Below are 15159 nucleotides of genomic sequence, written 5' to 3' on the forward strand. Positions count from 1 at the left end.
GAAACCATAGAATTGAAAAGAAAATGAAGGTGTACCAAAATACTCAGGGCATGAATGGGAAAACTGAAAAGAAACAGAATCTAATTATTTATATAATCTCAACTCTATCAAGAGAAACATGAGGGTGAAAAAACCTTCTAAAAGTTTTGACAATAGAATGGTTCAGCTGTGTAGTTTTGCTAGTACATTAAAGACTTAAAAAGCAGTCAGGTATTCCTTTGTCCACTGCTATGAACTTATTCACAGGATTTTTTACAGCTGTCCCTCAAATACCCCTCATAAAGAGAGTTGAGTGCTTAGATTCCATGGAAGCCATCAGTTAGTAAATGTAGTGTTGTGGTTTTAAGTAGTTCTGTAGTAAGTAGTTAGTAAAAGAAGCTGTTGTTTTGCCAATGGATGCTGATCCCTGATGCATTCGTGCTGGTTCCATGGAAAGGCGAATTTTTAGGAATGAGCTGTTGGAAAACTGGTGTTTTATGCTGGTAGTAGGTACAAGCACATTGCTTTTTGTGGTAGAGACTGAAGCAACTTTAGATGCCTGCTCCTTCTTCTCCACCTATGTTTAAAGGAGATCCATGCAGGTTAAAACATGAACAAAACCTCGAGGCTCTGGGCCTGTGCGGCAGCCTCACCTGCCTCTCCCCACAACCAGCAGAGGAACAGCCAGAGGACACTGCAGTGTTCCTCAGTGCAATGATGGGAGCCAAAGGCAGGCAGGAGCAGGGCTCACATAGACAGAGAGGATCAGCACCTCAAAGCAACCACATCATTCAAGGGACAGGGGCTAAGGACAGACAGCTGCCCTGTGAGACAGCAAGCAGGAGGGCCCTGGTGCCAGGGAGCCAGGTGAGGGCAAAGCAGCCCTGTGACAGCCTGGCCCAGGGGCTCTTCTGGCAGCAGGCAGCGTGGGGATCAGAACAGAGGCAGGGGGAGGCAGGAGCTGCTCGGCCACGCTGGGGCTGGGAGCCTCCTTCCTGCCCAAGTGGGGCACAGCTGGGCCAGGGGGCAGCTGCTGGGACAGCCGTGCCCACAATGGCCCCTGCTCAGCGAGGCCTCCAGCGCTGCCCATCAGCCAGGCAGGGACAGAGCAGCCTTGGGGCCGATGCTGCTGCTGGCTCAGAGCCCCACAGAGCTGCTCATGCCCGGTGCCATTGGCTCTGTCCCCTGCAGCCTGCATGCTGTGTCACCGTGCAGAGGCTGAGCCCTGTGCCTCTCCCGGCCCTGCTACTGGTCCTGTGCTGCTCCTGCACTGCCCAGGGCACCCACGGGCCCTGCTCAGGCCTCACGCAGACCAGAACCAGCTGGGGCTGTGACAGCTCTGCTGCTCTGGGCCCAGCCCTCGGGCAAAGCACCTGCCTGTCCCTGGGCTGGGGGCAGTGCCAATGCTGGGCTTGGCAGAGCCCATCCGCTCCTGGAGGGCTGGGGGCACTGCTCTGGCCTGGCCTGGCCCGGCCCTGGGGTCCCTTGGCATTCCTGCTTGCCCTTGCATCCACCAGGGATGGGCTGCAGCTCAATGGCCCCGGCCTGGCCGCACACTCAGGCCTGGAGCCTTCCCGTGGCTCCCCAGGGCACGAGAGCCTCAGCCCCAGCTCCCAAACACGGCCTAACAGCCTTTGCTGATATTGATGCCTGTTAGACCTTTGAAAGCATTTTCAAAGTAACCTTGTTTGGCAACACTTTCAAGGAACAAACGTGACTCGCTTCAAATCAGTAAAAACTTTATTGGTTTGCTTGCACTTCCTATAGGGTATCCTAATGCTTCCTTTGGCGTTCCAGAAAATAATGAAAATCTAACAAATTCTTCACAGAAGTTCCTGAATCCACTATGAGGAGAAGTCTCTATATTTACTATCCTTACATACAGTTAAGTAGCTGCTCCTGTAACACACAAAGATGTAGTGGTTTACCTGACTGGACCACACAACATGATGTTATACATACTGCTAGACAACAAAACTTCTCTTCCCTGTTCATTACAAATGTAAAACTCTTCTCGAGGTCCTGACTTAATTTTGCATGCACATTCATACCTGCAATCCCTCCCCATGCTCAGCTTTCACCTAGACTTACCAGGGAACAGATGTTCCATCCTCACCTCAAGCAATAATCTACGTCTGTCTTCCTAACCCTCTTTTTCTTCACTGACTTCTACTAATCTACAAAATAACTGTAGATCCTCTGCACAAAAGAAACAGCCAATTAATAGCCTTAAGCACTTGTGATTGCGCTGCTGCTTCTAACAATCTTGACCACCACAGCACTAAAATCAGAAATCAATTCTTCACATCCTTCCTGTTCTCCTGCCCCCACCACACCTTGTCTCCAGCAGAAATGTTCCCTACTGCAGCCTGGTGTGCTAAGAACAATCAAAGGCAGCAGCACTTTTCCTCACCATGCTGCAATCTGAATTGCACTGAAATTGCTGCTGTTGCATTAGAAGCTCAGCACCAGCCTGCCACATCTTCCCCCAGAACTGAGGCCTGCTGAGGCCTGAGCTCTCCATTTCAACACAGCCTGTAAATCGGGCTGCCTGGAAGATTGCAGGCCGGGAACTGTGTGAACACAGCAGTGCATTTCAGCAGAGTTGTGGAATCAATCTCATGGAAGGCACATCCTTTAAGCTTAAGACTCTATTCCACAAAATCTAACCAGCAATTGTTTTGGTGGCCTGTGCAGGTTTTGGGGTTTGTGCATGTTTGCTTTGGATGTTGTTTTCTTTGTTTCTAAATACAAAATTCACTGGATTCAGAAGAGAAAGCCCCAGATTCATTAGGACAAAGAACCACAGGGACATATGTGGCTGACAAGAACACTCCTCATTCCTAATGGTAACTCCAGAAAGAGAGGAAAAAGACAAAGATGATTTAAATACCTGAAAGGATCCAAAATGTCTACGTAACCTGTCAAGTGACTAAGTTTTTGGTAAACTCTAAAAGTCCACATTCCTATTCGGTAATTGTCTGAAAGAAAAGAAAGCCAGAAATCTGCTTGACCTTTACTTTACCAGGACTTTCTCACAGGATTCTGCCACAACTTGGATCACAAGTGAGGATGGCAAATTTTGACTAGAAAACTTTGATAACTAGGCAGCATTTTTTCCTCCTCACTGAATTACAGGAAGGGTTTAAAAGGAAAAAAAAACATAAAAGAGGGTAAAGAAATTCTGTCATACCTTTTAGGCGTTCATCATCTTTGGAGAAGAAAAAAACCTCTAGCACTTTCTGTGCGGGGTAAAGAAAGAAACCTAGAAAAGGACAAAGGGATTTGAGCATCCTAAATTGTACTATCAAATTCCATGAACACAAGTTAATCCTGTAGTTCTTCAGAGAAATGCCATACATTGAAAAGCTTCATTCCCTAGGAACTGAATAGAGCTTTTTATTTTACAAAACCCTCTTTGAAAGAGAAAACTGACTGTGTCTTTGGCTTTTGGCCAAACTCAGTTTGGAGTTGGTCAAACCAAAATGACCCAGTTAATTTCTTGTGCTCTACTCTTTCTTTCCATATTCACATTCACATCCAATGGGCTGCTGGGAGTTTTGACTCTGTGCAGCACAAACGGTTTTCCAAGATGACTTTCATTGCTCAGAGATGTGCAATGTCAATTTCCCATTCCCTGAGTGCTGCTATTAATATTCCCACAGCATCCATCTACTACAGCCAAGTAGACAACAAAGAGAAATGCAACTTGCATTTCTTGGTCCTGTTCAATTTCTGTCATCTCAGGCTCATTGTCACCCTCAGAACTGCTGCCCCGGAAACGTGGATCCTCTTGCCATGTGGCTTTTACCAGCTTTATTGTCCCAAGCGTGTAAGGCTCTGCAATGACAGCACCAAGAGAGAAAAAAAGCCAAAACCCGATTATTTCTCTATTGGTCAGGAAAAATTCCTCCTTTCACGTGAAATACTTACAGTGGAGAAGAGAGATTTAGGAAGGACAGAATCTGACCCTGCCAGACTTTCTAAGCTACATCTCGGCTCCAGTATTTTCCACTTTATTCCAGGGATCCCTTATGTATTCCTAAACATTTCTCATTGCATTCAGAAGACACTGAATACCTTCTCAGTTCAGCACAAGAGTAGGGGGCTCGTTGCTTTGTGTTGCTGCGTTGGGTTTTTTAATATATTGGATAACTTCACGGGGTTTCTTTTCTCTCCTACATGACTGGGAATCGAGTTAATGTTGTTTCATCTTCATTTCAGACGGCCTCATTTTATCTAAGGTTAAGACACCCCAATGATCATGTGTCATTCCACTTCCTTTTTTTAAAGGTCCAAGAGTAGAATTCAGTAACAAACAGAATGTTCATTGAACTTGGGGCCAGCTCTCGGACTTTGCTCCTCCCTCTACATTAATGCACATTTCCTTAAAAGCCTTGTGAGGGCATGATATGAAACTTGATATGACTGGTGTGTCACCTTTTTCCCTGTTTGAGGAATTCAGGGCATGAGAACAAGCTTTTTCACCCCTCAGCAAAAACCCCATTGCCTTCTCAAAGCAAGCCTTTCAGAATTCCTGAGATGCAAGCATGAGGCACCTCTCAATAATCTACCACAGCCCCGGCAAGCAGAACTGAAGATCAAAATGCTTCTGCCTAATTACTGACTTCTGCTGCTGAAAATCCCCTGCATCCTGACCTTCTTTACACCATGTTGCCCTACAGTGCCTGCCAGAATCTCTTCCTTATCAATGGCACTGTTAGAAGGGTTCTGCTGTTACCTTCTTTGATGCCCAACTCCTCTGTGCCTCCAAAGAAGGAAAACTTGAAAGCACTCGTCTCCTGAGCTGCGTCGTCCTCAGGCAAAGGTCCCAAATGGTCATCTGGGGCAGAGTCCTGTGCATGCTCTTTGTCCCAGGGTATTTCCTCAGCCTTTTCTGGGTTGTTCTTTAAGGTCTTTCATAGAACAAACCAAAATAGATGGAGGAAATACCATCTATTCTGGCTTGTTCCTTGAAAGGCCTCTTTCAAATCTGCAGCAATACTGTAGAAGTTGTCTTCAGACACTTAAGGCAGTGTCTCACTCTCTTTCTTCTTTTTTTGGCTTTACTGAAATGAGATTGTTCAAGGTTAGCAACACAGCACACGTCCTTTTCAGACACAGCTTCCCTAAGAGCCACCTTGCTCTCAATGTCTCCCTAAGCATATCCAAGCCCATTAAGGAGTGGTTCATTATCAAGGGTAAGCAGTGGGGAACCATCTGAGGTTGAAGTCTAAAGCAGGAACAAGAGTCCTTTTTAATTAGCCACATCCTTAAGTGACTTTTCACTGAATACACCGTTACACAGAAATCAAGGCATTTAGCCCCGACTTCTTCCTGCCAGTAGAAACATCAAGAGATAATATGGTTTGCTCACAGAGCTGCACATCTCAGGGTCCCTGCACTGACCGTTCTCACCTAAGGGAGTAAAGTGAAAGGGCGGAATCCTGCAGCTCTGTAATATAGGGCCTGGATTCAGTGGTCCATTGTGGGGATGTGATGAAGGCATGATGGGTATTGCTTGTAAATTTTGTGGAAACAGATGGAAATTTTGTACGAATAATGCATGATGTGTGGTAGTATGTTGATGATATGGGGATAAAGGGGTGGAACCACGTTGGGCGCCAATATTTTGTCCTGGTTAAGGGCAAATTTGGTAGAGAACCTCCAAAGAAGGGCCCCTCCAGAAAGCAAACCCACATGGCTCCTCCCCCCAACCAGTTCGGGAAAAAATTTCTCAGAAAGAAGTGGAAAGAATGTGTTTATTTAACAGGCACAGCACCCCCAGCACACAAAATGAACAATACCAGATGACACCACTCTGAGAAAGATGACAAAATCAGAAAGTCTCTTCCGGGGGTGCTTGCTCTATTAGTCCCTCCAACGCTGGGGCAGCTGCTGCAGCCAAATGGTGCAAACCCTCGGTGTTCCCAAGTCTCAGTCCGGAGCAGGTTCGAGATGGTCACAGAAAAAGGAGAGGAGAAACAGTCCAGGAAGGAATTTGGACTGTTTAGCTAGAACTAGCTAGTAAGCAGAAGCAAAAGCAAGAGCAGCGAGACAGCAAGCAAAGCAGAAAGCCAAAAGCAAAAAGCGAAAACAGCCCTATGTACTGCCCATGTCTGTGTTCCTGATAAGAGAAACCCAAACAAAACTTTCACTCTTCAGAGACAGTCTTAAAGGCACAGAACAGATGAATGGGGATACAAGCATCATAACGTCCCCACACGACAGTCACAACCAACATACATAAAACCTTTTCCCAGATATTTCCTGGGATTTTTGACAAACTCACATCTTAGTCTTCTCAGACAAACTTTGAGCACAGTGGGAATGTCTTCAAGTTGCCATCTTTGTTTGCTTTCGGTAGAACTCCCTCAGTTCTAGAGCAGGGCCTTCTCTCAGCTCCTCCTGGCCTGCTGGGCTTTGTTGGGTGGCACAGCCTGTGCCAAGGGGCGGCAAGGTGCCTGCAGGCCCCAGCTCTGGGGGAAATGGAGAACGTCCTGCCCGCATCCACCGTGCTGCCAGCACAGCAGTGCAGCTCAGCACGGGCTGACACTCCCCATTGCTCCCACAAGTGCAGCTGGAACCACAGCACATGTTCCTGATGCCCAGAAGGGCCTTGGAAGGGGTTTCTGTCAGGGAACAGGCTTCTGGCTAGGGTTACTGGCAGGCCTGCTTGTCTTGGAGCTGATCTTCATCTTATGCTCTGTCCAAATTTGGACTTGCTGGAAGAGCAAAGGGTGAGTGTTTAGTTCACCTTTCCCTCAAAAAGCTTCTTTTGAAAGTCTACTGTACATAGGAAACATTCCCAGTGAGGCTGCAGTGTAGGTGTGGCCAGTTCATGATTGTCTAAAGAACTCTGCTGAGGGTTCTGCTGCTGCCCAGCGCTTTCATTGGCCTCCTAAATGCTGGGCCTTGTCCTGGGGGGCCCACTGGGGCTGCAGCCAGTGCTGGCTCCCACTGAGACTGCCTGGCCAAGAGCAGCCCCAGGGGCACAGGGTAGAGGCAAAGCACGGTGGGGAGGAGAAAGAGCAGGGACGAGATTGCCCTTGAAAGGCAGAGGCGCTCTGGGGGCCGCTCCTGGTCAGGGAGCCTGCCCAGAGCTGTGTCCTGCTGGCCGGGGCCTTGAGGGGCAGCTGTGCAGCTGGGCCAAGCTGTGCCAGCAGCCCCGGCTGTGCTGGGGAGCCTTGCCAGCTCTGGGCCCTGCTGTGCAGGAGGGTCCCTCTGTGCCGCTGGCAGCTGGGCCCTCAGCCACCTCCTCTCTCCACAGTTCCACCTCTGGACAAGAGGTGTAAGACGGTGGCTGCACCTCACGCCCAAAGAGCAGGAGCAGCTCCTCCAGCAGTAATTAAGAAGGTCCTGGGCATCCCTGTCAAGAGTTTTGAGCTGAAGACTCCAGAACAGCAATCAACAATGAAATCTCCTATTCGCCTGGAGATCACACTGCCACCTCCTCTCCCCATGTGTATCCCCAAGCTACTTGCATTTCTTTTTTGATCCTCCTCTGTCCCGTCCCGACTCCTTCTATAGACCCCAGCAGCAGCCCAGCACCCTCCAGCCCCTCCTGAGACCAACAGGTCCCTTCCTCTGCCCCTGAGCCCCCTGGGCCTGCCCTCTAAACAGCAATGAAGTTAACCCTGCTCTCTGCCAGGCTAGGTGATGGCCCTTTCTTTTGTTGCACTAAAGGGAAGGTGCCGTCACCCCAGTGTTTGGGTGGCAGCAGCAGCAAAGCCCAGCCGGCAGCAGCACTGGCTGAGCTCCATGGCCAGGAGCAGCCGTGGATGCCCACGGTGTGGGCAGGCAGGAGCCAGGTAGGGGCTGCTGTGACCAGCGGCGGGGTCCCGAGGGCTGGGATAGCCCAGGAGGCAGGCAGCAGCATGGGGCTCCTGAGAAAAAGCAACCCCATTTGCTTAATTTTTCAGTTTTAGAAATTAGAAATCTGTACAAATATTTCAAAATCGTTTTTCTGTAGAGAGACACCCCCAAATATATCTTCCCAATTCCTATAGTAGTTTACGATTTTTCTAAGTAGTTTTAGAATCCAGGAAAAGTGACCTTATTTTGTCTTCACTTTTCATTTTTAGAAATATTTAGAAATATCTCTTGTAGAGAGAAATCCCCATATGTTTAATTCCTTTTTCCACAACACATCTGTATTTTTGAAACTAGTTTTAGAGGTCTGGAAAATATTTTCCCCTCATACAATAAAAAATAAAATTGCACTTGAGTGGTAATCTTTATTCTAGGAAGAAGTAAGACCCCTTCAGCCAGCCAGCCTGCTGCAGAGGCTCTTTTCCTGCAGGAGCTTTGTACCTAGTCACAACCAACATACATAAAACCTTTTCCCAGATATTTCCTGGGATTTTTGACAAGCTCACGTCTTAGTCTTATCAGACAAACTTTGAGCACAGTGGGAATGTCTTCAAGTTACCATCTTTGTTTGCTTTCGGTAGAACTCCCTCAGTTCTAGAGCAGGGCCTTCTCTCAGCTTCCTGCTGCCCCCGGGCTCTCCTCCCAGCCTGCTGGGCTTTGTTGGATGGCACAGCCTGTGCCAAGGGGCGACAAGGTGCCTGCAGGCCCCAGCTCTGGGGGAAACCGAGAACGTCCTGCCCGCATCCACCATGCTGCCAGCTCAGCAGTGCAGCACAGCACGGGCTGACGCTCCCCATTGCTCCCACAAGTGCAGCTGGAACCACTGCCCATGTTCCTGATTCCCAGAAGGGCCTTGGAAGGGGTTTCTGTCAGGGAACAGGCTGCTGGCTGGGGTTCCTGGAAGGCCTGCTTGTCTTGGAGCTGATCTTCATCTTATGCTCTGTCCGAATTTGGACTTACTTGAGGAGAAGACAGTGAGTGTTTAGTTCTCCTTTCCTCAAACAGCTTCTTTTGAAAGTCTGCTGTACATGGGAAACATTCCCAGTGAGGCTGCAGTGTAGGTCTGGCCAGTCCATGATTGTCCAAAGAACTCTGCTGGGGGTTCTGCTGCTGCCCAGAGCTTTCATTGGCCTCCTAATTGCTGGGCCTTGTCCTGGGGGGCCCACTGGGGCTGCAGCCAGTGCTGGCTCCCACTGAGGCTGCCTGGCCAAGAGCAGCCCCAGGGGCACAGGGCAGAGGCAAAGCACTGTGGGGAGGAGAAAGAGCAGGGACGAGATTGCCCTTGAAAGGCAGGGGACAGGAGAATGTCACTTATCCGAGAGAGCCCCAAAGAGCGGCTGGAAGGGGTGCCGGCTGCTCGAGGATCCCCGAGGAGCGGAGGGAGGGCGTATCGGCTGATGGGGTGTCCCGAGGAGCGGCTGGGGAGAGTGGGGGTGTCCGTTAGCGGGGAGGAGTGGCCAGAGGGCTTGCACGGTCCGGTGGTGGGGAGGCCGGCGGGGCCTGTCGGAGTAGGCTCAGCCCAGCTGGTGGGTACGGCTAACGCCGCCTGCCCGCCCGCAGGACCATGGCGCAGTTCCTGTTCAAGGACGACTTGCATGGGCTGCTGAAGCTGGACACGCTGATCCCAAATGCGCTGCCTACACAATGGCAACGCAAGGCCAAGAAGAGTGGCCCTGGGCCCAGCCCCGTCTGCGTGTCGCCCGTGAAGCCGGTCAATCGCTCCCACAGCTCCAGCAAGAGAGACAGAGAGACAGATGCCGTCCAAGATACCCGGTGAGCGCCGGCCACCAACAGCAGAGGTTGAGTGCGGGAGCCTCGCCCAGGCTGCTTGTCTGTAGCCATGGGGCTCTGGGCTCCCTGCCACGCTGCCCTACTGGCTGCTGCTCAGGCAGGAGGAGGTGGGCTGTGCTCCTGACAGCCACCCACCTCCTTGCCAGCATGAGGGGCAGAGCTCTGAGCACTGGGGCTGGCGAGCTGCTGTTCGCCCAGCTGAGCCCTGCTGGCACAGCTGTATGCTAGGACGAGTGTGGGCGGGACTGTCAGCTGACAGCTTTACATCCTGTGAGCGTTTTTGTATCTTCCCCTTATCTCTGGACTCTGGAATTGTTGTACTAGACCCAAGTGCACACAGTCCCTAACCAATTTGGTGGCAGGGAGGATAATATAAGTTAGTTGTGACTGGGTGGCATGAGACCTCAGAATCCTATTTGTCTGGTGGGTGTGATGTGGAAGAGTGTTGGGTTTACTCCCGTGAAAGCTCTAATACAGGCTGTTAAATAGCTGTAGGACAATATTTTCATATGTGAATGCAGGTAAATCTGGATCCAAAATTCAAAGCACCCCCACAAAGCCTGAGGGGGATCGCTACATTCCCAACCGCAGCACTATGCAGATGGATATGGCAAATTTCCTCCTAACCAAAGAGAATGACCCTGCTGAGGATTCCCCTACCAAGAAGGTGATCATGTTGCTAAGTTACAATTACTTCAACAACCGCTACTCCTTCCCGCCCCTTTACAGAGCAGTAAACTATAGGTTCTATCAAGTGGGCACATGGGACTGACAAGTCCTAGCCATCACTACTTGCAGCTCTGGGCTTCAGGTGCCGAGCATGAGATTGAAGCTGTAGAGACTGCCATGCAGTCTAAGCTTATGCTGCTTCTTGAAGCAAAATTTAGCTTTTGACTAATGAGGCTTTAAAATGTAGCAGGCAACAAAAACACAAAGCTGTAAGCCTATGCAAAGTGAAACTGCTGATGGTAGCTATTCTAGGACAATGTCTCCACAGGGAACACTTCTGGACTGTGTTCTGAAATCTGTTTATGAAGCATTTGCTCACTTTGTGGCTGTGGCTTTTCCCACTGGCAATGACACTGAATTTGCCATTGTGTGAAAATGTGAGCAGGACGATGTATGAAAGTCTGAGGAAAAACTGCTTTGACCTCCCTCTGTGTGACTGACCCTTGCAGCACAGTCAAACATCTTCAGATTCTAAGAGAAGGGGACTTAGGTGTCTGTTTAAATTGCAGTGTGGGAATTGTTGTAAATGCATTGCACTGAGGGTGATTTGTCTCTGTAGGAGCAACAGAAAGCCTGGGCAGTGAATCTGAATGGTTTTGATGTAGAAGAGGCAAAGATCCTCCACCTCAGTGGAAAACCAGAGAATGCTCCAGAAGGTATGTCTGTGTGAGCGGAATCAGCAGGAGAGATCAGGTCAGGGGAACAGCAACATAGAGGCTCTGTGTGTGGTCACAAGAGAAATCAGCTGGTTTCTGAGAGCTGTACAGGTTGGAGTCTCCTTTCTTAAGGTTCCTGAGGTTAAGGGAGGGCATAAGTTACAGTGAATTTATTTAGGAGAGGTGCTATGACTGCCACTTGGTCACATGTTACAGGGCTTGCAAGGGTCTTCAGGGTGAAGACAGAGGCAAGAATCTTGACCTCATGTTCAGAAGGCTTGATTTATTCTTTTATGATATATATTACATTATTACTATACTAAAAGAAATAGAAGGAAAGTTCTCAGAAGCTAGCTAAGCTAAGAATAGAAAAAGAATGAATAAACAAAGGGCTGTGTCTCAGCAGAGAGCGAGACCCAGCTCTGCCGTGAGTGGTCAGTAAGTCCAAACATTCACCCAAGACCAATCACGCATCCATCTGTTGCATTCCACCGCAGAAGATAAGCATTGTTTACATTTTGTTGCTGAGGCCACAGCTTCTCAGAAGGGAGAAAAATCCTAAATAAAGGATTTTTATGAAAAGATGTCGGTGACAGTCACCTGTACTGCAGGTTCCAAACCTTCATGAAGTCTGTAAGAGCATCAAACTCTCTGCTCTGAACTTTCTAGCTTAAACTGCAACTAAATATAATGGGATTCAAAACCCCAAGTGTTTGTTAAATTTGTTTCCATGAATGAGGAAATTGTAGCTCAGCCCTGTTCAGCAGTTCATTCTGCCAGTGATTTTAGTGCACTGCAGGCTTGTGAGTGTTTCTCTTAGGACTTTATTTTCACTCCAAGGGATTCCTAGTTGGGTGAGCAGCACTCAGCTGGGAGGAAACTAACTCAGGTTAACAAACCTGTTCCCCTGCACACAGGCTATCAGAATAACCTGAAAGTGCTCTACAGTCAGAAAATGGCACCTGGGTTCAGCAGGAAGAATAGCAGATATATTCCCTCAAAGCCAGACCAGGTCTTGGATGCACCAGAGATTCGCAACAACTACTGTAACTTGTTGTATTCATATTGTTGCATATCATATTTCTAGGGTCTCATATCTTCTGGGTGGTTTTCTCACAGCAGCTCTTCACAGCAGCTCTTCACAGCAGCATTGTTGTTGCTTCTCAGTCAGGACTCCTCTCTAGCTCTCCCTGAATGCCTCACCCCTTTTTATCCCAGCTACCTCCACGGGCTACAGCTGCTGCCCAATTAAGGACATCACAGCTGCAGCCCATTTACAATACCTAGAATCAGGGCAGGGTCACTTATACAATACAGATATCTTTTACTGCAATACATATCTTTACTCAGGCCCCTATAGTAAGTAGGCTGCAGGGTTGAGTGCTGGGCATCCAGAACATTCTGCACTGGATTGCTGTTCCTAGGACAGTGTAACTGGGCTGTCTGTATTATTTTGTGTACCCAGGCTAGCGCAGACCACTTCTGGAGTGTCCCTGTGTGGCCTTACAGGGACAGTGGTCTAGGGCACTGTGTAGATACCTTGGAGCAGGGTACCTGGCCCCAGCAGCTGGGCATAGTGACAGTCAGAAGGCTGCCCCTCACCTGTACGTGTGTGTGTGCACATGTGCACCCGCACCTGCTGCATCAGCACGGGTGAAGGGCATGCTCTCTAGCCAAGCATGGTGTGACCTGCATTGCTCTTTCAAATTGTAGATCTGAATCTCAGACTGGAGCTCCCAGAACTTCTTGGCAGTGACTCTGGACAACACTGTTGTTTATCTGTGGAATTACGGTACTAGGGAGATTATCCCCCTGCTGCAGACGGAGCATCCAGATATTTACATTTCCTCTGTGTCATGGATTAAAGATGGAGACTACCTTGCTGTTGGCACAAGTAGTGCTGAGGTTCAGGTGAATGCAGGAGTAAAACTAGAGGTGTTTTCTAGGGATTGACAGAACTGTGGGGCCTGGGGACAAAACCTTGGCTGGCAGAGGAAGGATGCCATGCACCTGACTTGTCTTCCCTCGTGTGGGGTGGAACTGCCCTGTGTGCAAGGCAGGGTTTGGTTTGGGGGTTTTCTGATAAGCAGCGTAACCTTCTGTGCTATAGTCAAGAGATACACATTTTCTCTGTTCCCTTACTGAGAGAGCTGAATGCCAGAGCCTGTGCAGTGAGGTTCCTAGGGCACAGAAGCAGGATTGGGTTTCTTCTGAAGAACTTTTTGCTTTGCCTCTCCAGCTATGGGACATTGAGCAGCTGAAACGTCCCCGAACCATGACCAGCCATTGTGGCCGTGTGGGAACCCTCAGCTGGAACAGCTGCATCCTCTCCAGGTAAAGCAGTGGGTCAAGGGCAGTTTCCAGTTGTTGCAAACTCCTATCCCTCAATCTGTGTGTGGCATGGGTTAGGGATGGCAGAGAGACGTTTGTCCTGGCTTGGGATCCTTACTCAGCCTTATCTGTTGGGGCTGTGAGGAGAAGGCCTCTTTCCTGTATTGCAATTTGTGCTGAAGTTGTAAAGAGCTTGTGTGGGTGTTTCACTCACACCAACAGACCTGTGTTGCTGGTAACACTGGTTGAAACCCAGTGGCAGCTGTAGCAGTCTTGCAACAAAAAAAAATGGATTTGGGTGAAAATGTGCAGCCTGACCCTGCAAGCCATCTCTTCTCTCTGCAGTGGTGCATGGACTGGGCACATCCATCACCACAATGTCCGAGTGGCTGAGCATCCCGTGGCCACCCTTGCTGGCCACACACACGAGGTTTGCGGACTCAAATGGTCTCTGGATGGCCGCTACCTGGCCAGCGGTGGCAATGACAGTCTGGCGAACGTCTGGCCATGCACCCAAGGTGGGGGTGGCAACTTTGCTCCTGTACAGACCTTCACTCAGCACCAGGGTGCTGTCAAGGTGAGCACAGAGCTGCCATGGGCGGGTATGTGTGTGCAAGGCAGGCATGCAGCACTGGCTGGGTGCAGGTTGCCTCTTGTATATTTTAAAGTGAACTCTCCTCTCTCAGGCCTGGCGTGGTGCACATGGCAGATGAATGTTCCAGCCACTGGAGGTGGCACTAGTGACAGACATATCCACATCTGGAACGTGTTTTCTGGCGCCTGCCTCAGTGCTGTTGATACCCGCTCCCAGGTGAGAGATGAACATCAACTTGGAGACAAACACCTTCTGGCAGCACACCTCCACAGAGCTGCTGGCTCCTCAGGCCCAGAGGCACAGGGAAGGAGGGGGACCATGCTGGCCTCCAAGTGGTGAGCATCAGCACATGCACCTTGTCGCACCTGTGTTACTGCCTGTTTGCAGGTCTCTTCTATCCTATGGTCCACAAACTACAGGAAGCTCATTTCAGCCCATGGCTTTGCATAGAATCAGCTGGTTATATGGAAGTATCCAAGAATGAACAAGATTGCAGAGCTGCAAGGTAGGTGGACAGGGCCTGGGTGGGGGGGCTGTTAGAGGTTGAAGACAGCTGCACTCCTTGGTTGGAGCCTGCAGCATTACTGATACAGGACAGTATCCAGGGCCATGCTGCTAGGAGTAAAGCATGCCCACGGGGCTGTGGAAGAGATACCATTGATCCAAGTGTACGCTTGGGGTCTGAAATCATGCTGCCACAGCCAGTGAGGAGACAGCTATGCAAACTGGCAGGGCTCATGGGAGCATACAGGAGTAAATGTGCATGTGCTGATCAGCTCATCCCTGATTGCACATTCCTTCTCCTCCTCAGTTCATACTGATAGAATCTTGAACCTGACCTTGAGTCCAGATGGTACATCAATGGCCTCAGCAGCTGCTGATGAAACACTGCGGATCTGGCACTGTCTTGAGATGGACCCCATAAAGAAGAACAAGAAAGAGAAGGCAAACAGTGCCAAAAGCAGTGTTCTTCACCAGAGCATCTGCTGAGAGCACGGGATTGTTGTGGGGAGGGGGATATTTGGTTTACACGCTATACAGTATTTTAAATGTTAATGAACTGCTTTACTTGACTTTTTCTTAATGGAGTCTGATGGAAGAAAAAGCCATGGCTCCTAAACCCAAGTCCTTCTCCCTGAGGCTGGGGATCTGGGCAAGGTGTGGAGACCTAGGTCTTAAGGGCCAGTTTACAGGCTCCTGAGCTTA

At 49.5% G+C, this 15159-nt stretch overlaps 1 pseudogene; it reads left to right on the top strand.

Moving 5' to 3' along the window:
- The first annotated feature begins 9415 nt into the window (after window positions 1–9415).
- Window positions 9416–14943, top strand: LOC141730031 (cell division cycle protein 20 homolog; annotated as a pseudogene).
- The last annotated feature ends 216 nt before the right edge of the window (window positions 14944–15159 follow it).

The sequence above is a fragment of the Zonotrichia albicollis genome, chromosome 9, assembly GCF_047830755.1.
Source record: "Zonotrichia albicollis isolate bZonAlb1 chromosome 9, bZonAlb1.hap1, whole genome shotgun sequence".
In the NCBI taxonomy this organism is placed as follows: domain Eukaryota; kingdom Metazoa; phylum Chordata; class Aves; order Passeriformes; family Passerellidae; genus Zonotrichia; species Zonotrichia albicollis.